Consider the following 6,215-nt stretch of genomic DNA (forward strand, 5'->3'; position numbering starts at 1 on the left):
AAAAAAAAAAAAAAAAAAAAAAAAAAAAAAAAAAAAAGGACAGTGGGCTAAAGAACGAGGAAGCTAAGATGTGGCTAAAGGCAGGACAAGACACACATGCACAGAAGCATTCCCAAAACCCTGAGTGTGTGGACTCGATACTCCAGCGGCCTTCGGATAGGATGACAGGGAAACGAGGCCGCAGTGGGCCCTGGCCATCAGGGTCACTATTGTGTCTCTTCATGGTCCCCATCCTAGGCTGTAGTATTGCAGTCTGAAACAAGGGAGCTTTCCCTCCATTCAACTGTAAACACAATATCTTAATGGTTATCTGTACTTCCTCTGTCCTAAAAGAGGCACAAAATAAAAGCCAGGAGGTCGTGATGCCCGAGGCAGCAGGTCACTGACACCAGTGAGAGACACAGTGGAGGTGCCTGGTGCTGGAGATGTCTGACCCTTTACATACCGGAAGCCGGAGTTGTCGGGCTCTCTTACGTGCTTTCCCCTTTTCCTGTTCCTGCTGCTACCATCCGGTGATCTCCAATAAACATAGCTCTTACTATATACTACGGTGTGTACACTTGGCTTATACAAGAACCTGGGCTATTTTTGGCCCACTCAAGTGTAACATCTGGTGAGCCAACCGGGAGGACTTTACCAAACCTTGGGAGACCTCAGCAGACAGTGAGCCAAGGGCTTTTACTGCACAGCAGCCTAGAAGACCCCACCAGACACCACAGGGGTCAGCAGCCCAGAAAGTTTCAGAGACCTCGGCAGAAGTGGGCAAGCAGAAGCAGACAACCCAGCCGGCAAGGAAGATAACTTTCTACTCTTTTGGAAGATCCTCTCACTGCCTCTTTCTGGGGAAAAAAGTGGATTCCAAGGAGAAGATGTGCACCAATGCTGTATGGAAAAGATTAGATGTAGGACAAAAGGCTTCTGTCCTCAAGGATCCTGAAAAGTGTGCTGACAGTTTTCACACCCTGATGATGGCTTTCGATCTGACTTGGCAGGATGTTCAATTCATCCTTATTTCTTGTTGCACAGCTGTAGAGAGGAAAAGTATTATAAGGCTGCAAAGCAGGTCAGTGATGAAGCATTTGCAGCTTCACCCTCTGCTAACCAGCCAACTGCTGCATCGTTTGGGTCCTGAGAAGGGCCTAAGTGGGACCATACCACAGTGGGCAGAGAACCAAAGGAAAGTCACGCATTAAGGCCATTTTAGCTGGTAGGTGACAAGGGCTGCCCACGCCTGCGAACTACGATAAGCTCAGGTCTGTTAGTCAGGGCCTCAATGAGAACCCAGCTGCTTTTCAGATTCAGCTTGAAGAGGCCCTCTGTAAATGCACTGCTTTAGACTCTAAGCCTAGAGAAGGGCAGATTATCCTAAAATAGTATTTTATTAGTCAGTTGTCTCCAGATACTGGGAAAAGGCTCCAAGAACTCCAGCCAGGTCTACAAACTGAAATAAGCCAATTGGTCAATGAAACTTATTTGGTGTTCAACAACTGTGATAGAGGACAAGCAAGAACCGGATAAAGAAAGGAAGCAGGCTAAGGCCATGCTTGCCCGATGTTATAAGGCTGATGACGAAGCCCGCAGCTCTGGGTGATCTGAGGCACTCTAAAGAGTATTGGAGAGCAAGGCAGAGTGCTTCAAGGACAAGCAAGCGGGACCAGGCAAAGGAGTGCCCTTGAGATGTCCTAGACCGTTGGACCTGTCAAACATGGGCATTGGGAGAGTGAGTGCTTTTGTTCCCAGAGAGGGATGAGGGCACCCTCACCATGGTGGCCAGGGAGGAAAGTCCAAACTAGGAGGCGTGATGGTGCCTGAGGCTGCCTCCGAAGCTCCGGCTCGAGTATCATACTTGGTAACTCGATGTAGTGGGTAAATGGATTATATGCTTAGGAGATAATGGTGTGAATTACTCATTTCTAGTTTCTTCTTGGAGAGAGCTTTCATCCCACTCTAAAATTGTTGTGCGCCCTGGGGGAGTTAACCAGACAGCTTTCTTTACTCTTTCTCTGAACCGCCATCTGGAAGCTTTGCTTTTCCAAGCTGCCTTTATGGTGATACCTGAGTGCCCCATACCAATAACTGAAAGAAATATACTCTTCCTAGTCAGGGCACTCTGACGCTCAGATCTCTGGTAACCCATGTCCTATTTGCTAGGGACCCAGCCAGTCTGAACCCATGGAGCCTGATGTGTCTGCTGGAAGTAGATCCCCAGGCTTCCTAGTCAGGGCACTCTGACGCTCAGATCTCTGGTAACCCATGTCCTATTTGCTAGGGACCCAGTCAGTCTGAACCCATGGAGCCTGATGTGTCTGCTGGAAGTAGATCCCCAGGCATGGTGCGATGGTGCCCCGGGGAGGGCCGTTAAGCTACATCAGTGTCATTCAGCTAAAGGAGCCTACTCTGTATCCTCACAGAAGAAGTCCTTCCTGAACGGTGAAGCTAGACTGGGGTTAAAGCCCATCATCGATAACTTTGGCTACGGGTTACTGCTGCCAGTTGCTCTGCACTACACCCATTTTATCAACAGTCAAGCCATCAGGAAAATATTGCCTAATGCAATATCTCACAATCCTATATATTTTGCCACTAAGAAACAGAAAATAGTGAAAATCATCTCTCCAGAGTAAAGCCCAAACTGTCTGAGACTCCAAAAGATGAAGGAGCACAAACTTTATATACTTGTGAACCAATAGATGACCTAAAGTTTCTTTTCAAAAAGGAAAACACCAATCACTCTGGTAAACCCGATAAATACAATAGTTTGCTCACTCTAAGTAAACTGTGTGAATATTCTCATTAGTGTCTTGTTTACTACACTTAATAAAATAATAGTTGTGCCTGATTCATAAAAATAACCATGACCAAATACATCTCAGTGCCTTCTGGTTTATAAAAAATAGTCTGTGTGTGCTTGTCTGTACATCTATTAATTCAATTTGTTCTAATAACCAGTTGCAACACCTACAGCTCTTTTGTTTGAGCTCAACCATTTCTTGTTTTTTCTTTTTTGGGATTTCCATGGAAAACAGTTTATATAGGTTAAAATATTTATGTCTATCATTTAAGTTGGCTTATAGATAAAATAAGTGTCATTAAAGTTAAGGATGTGCTTCCAGCCGGGATGCCAGGCCATCAAAATGATGTACAGGCTGGTTTTACAAATGCAATGCCTATTGTTGGTTGTGTACAATAACTTTGGAGTCTTTCATTGGCCACAAATAATGCATTAATTGTTATGGTCTGGTTCTCATAGATTATCTGAAAAAGAATTTGTAAATATAACTAAATGGGGAATCCGTTGGCTTGAGAAAATAGCAGGACAAGACTCCCCTTGGTGAATAAAGGAGAAGTTGCCTGGAAACATTTATTCCAGTCTTTATTCACTAAAAGGACTCCCAATAATTTCCATAGCCTTATTGGAGACAAACTCCAATAAGCATTGCTAAATATATTATTGTAATATGTTTATGTTTGTTATCATAAGGTTAAGTTTTCTGTGGGTAAAACAATAAGGTTTTCTTAATTAAAGATGCTCTTAGCACAAAACTAAATTAAGAGAGAAAGATTTCCATATAGCTATGACACTCATTATTGCTGATTTTACTGTGTACTAAATGTATTCATGCCTTTCAGGTCTTCAAAGACAAAAAAATAGAAAGATGTCTTAGCATACTGGTGGCTTCCAGGCTAGGCTTATTTATGGTGATAAACTTTTCTTTTAGACTCAGATATCTGCCTATCTGTAATACTTGTGTTCCAGCTACTTGTGGTAAGAGGTGTATGTCAAGCCAGCATGAGATCACATACTAAATGGTAATTTTTAAATAAAAAACCTTATGTAATATGTATGTTATGTACGTATCACTACACTTAAGAGATGCTCAGGCACTAAGCAGTACAGACAATGTCACACACTAAAAACACTTAAAGGCTAGACATTAAAAACTTATAAGGTACATGTATAGACAGGTGCATTCTACTTTGATGGCACTACATAAAGGATAACAAAGTAGATAAAAGTTTCTTTAAGTCACTCAATATCTTGCAATTAGATAAAGGTAACTAATTAAAAAACTATTCTATACTAAGATGGGCATTTAAATGCATTTCAAAGATGACAGTGTCATCATGGCTGTTACGCTAAAATGCTGTGTGGCCCTTGATCTTAAATTTTCTAAGTAAAACTTTACAATTATTTTCTGTCAGTATTCTACAGGGACTCAATATCTAAGACAAACATGATTGTCAGGGAAATAAAAGTCCTCTGGCTGTATTTTATATTTTAAAATGTTTGATGTCCAGATGAGATTATAACAGTTAAACTTCCTACTCCCACTTCAATACTGGTGCAACTGACCTTCTGAGTGTTCAACAACTAAGGTTTAGAGACTAAAGTTTAAAAGGCAGTTGGGCTTAAAAGATAGCCAAATTTTAGCCTTGGCGCCCCAATGTCTACAAGGACCCAGGGCATGAGGAAACCTCTCTGCAGGATCCTACAACTTTAGTGAGCCACCTAACCTCTTGAGCAAGGAGATTGTTGGAGCCCGGAGCACAGGAGTCAACCAATACACAGTGTAACAAAAAGGAGGGTCTGTAAAGAGGAAAAGTTTTCCATGCTTGCTTTCAATCAGGAGCTACATGGTCAAGCAAGACCATGACCCATCCTTGAGGCTGACACTGATAGAAGATCTGAAAGACTGTGTACATGGTTCCAAAAGTAAGGCCTAAAAAGCCTTAACTGACCTTAATAGACAAGAGGTAAATTTTGGTTGACACAAAACTCACTTTAACCTGGTCTTGGACACCTAGCAGGGGAGTATAAAATCAAAGACATAGAAATAGTAATAATAACATAGACTAAACAGAAAAAGGGACTCCAATGACTGCCTCGTGCTGGCAGTTTCCAGCTATACCTGTAGACAGGTCTAGGAGCCAGCTGGTTAATATTGCTGTTCCAATCCCTTAAGAACAGTGTCTCATGTGGCTTCTTCCCCAACCTGCCTTTCAATTCTATTGCTCATGGTTGGTTGCATGTGCCTTAAATCTCTTGGTAAAGTTTGTTTATTCTTAACTAGAGACTGCCAAACCCCAAGTTATCATATTGATGAAACCTACAGGAAAGGTGCCCGACAAGGTTCCTGTCTCAAGTTATAACATGGCATCTTTTGGATCTTTTTTATTTCTTTGGGATCATCCTGGATTATTCAAAAACTACCTCTAAGACAGATAGTAAACAGTGACTACCAACAGGAGACCTTAAAGCTAATCACGTCTTTCTTCTGTCATCAACAGCCACCTAAGAACTTGAAAGAGTCTTGACTTGCTCAGGGCCTTGCCCTCCTGCAAGATCAGACAGACTCACTAGCAGCAGTGGATGTATATCGGGGGGACTCCACCTCCTAAGAGATGAAACAAAGTGCTATGTTTCCTTGTTCAGTAGGTCTAAAATAATAAGATTGTCTGATTGTGCTTCCAAGACCCACAAGAGACCATTAGACTCATGTATATTCTGGCCAAATATCTGGAATGGGGGGTCTTGGTTACTGTCCTGGACATGACCCTTTTGATGCTTCTCCTAAATTTACTACTTAGATCTTAATCACATACTCAAATTTGTTTTTCTTGTCTAATAGCCATCAAACTACTGGTGGTGGCCATAATTTGAGATCAGGACCTGCTTCCATGTCCACAGTTCATCAAGAAATCTCTGGAGGAAGGGCTAATCTCCTGTGAACTCCTGGGTCAGTCAGGACTAGCATTCCTTGTGCTCTGTGTAGGTAGGACCAATATTCCTAGTCAGCTGTAAGTATCTCTAGAAGACAGAACTTCCTCCTTCAACTCCCCTCAAAGATTTTTGGGGATCAGGGATCTCAAGGGGGAAAAATACAGTTAGAAACAAAGGAACTGAGTGAGTCACATTCCCTTCCCTCCATTCAACTGTAAATACCACATCACCTTAATGGTTATCCAGCTTCCAGTGTCCTAAAAGAAGAGGTAGTTAGAAACAGGGAAGATGACTGAGTCACTCCCTTCCCTTCTTTCAACTGTAAACACCACCTTAATGGTTATCCAGCTTCCAATGTCCTAAAAGAGGCACAAAAATAAAATAACAAAAGCCTAGGTCGTCAGGATGGTCAAGGTGAGGAAGCCTACACCACTGAGAGGCACCTGGTGTCAAAGATGTCTGACCCTGTATACACGGAAGCTGGAGTTATTTG

This window comes from Fukomys damarensis, unplaced genomic scaffold, assembly GCF_012274545.1.
Source record: "Fukomys damarensis isolate Sample0158 unplaced genomic scaffold, DMR_v1.0_HiC HiC_scaffold_2, whole genome shotgun sequence".
NCBI classification, from domain to species: Eukaryota; Metazoa; Chordata; class Mammalia; order Rodentia; family Bathyergidae; genus Fukomys; species Fukomys damarensis.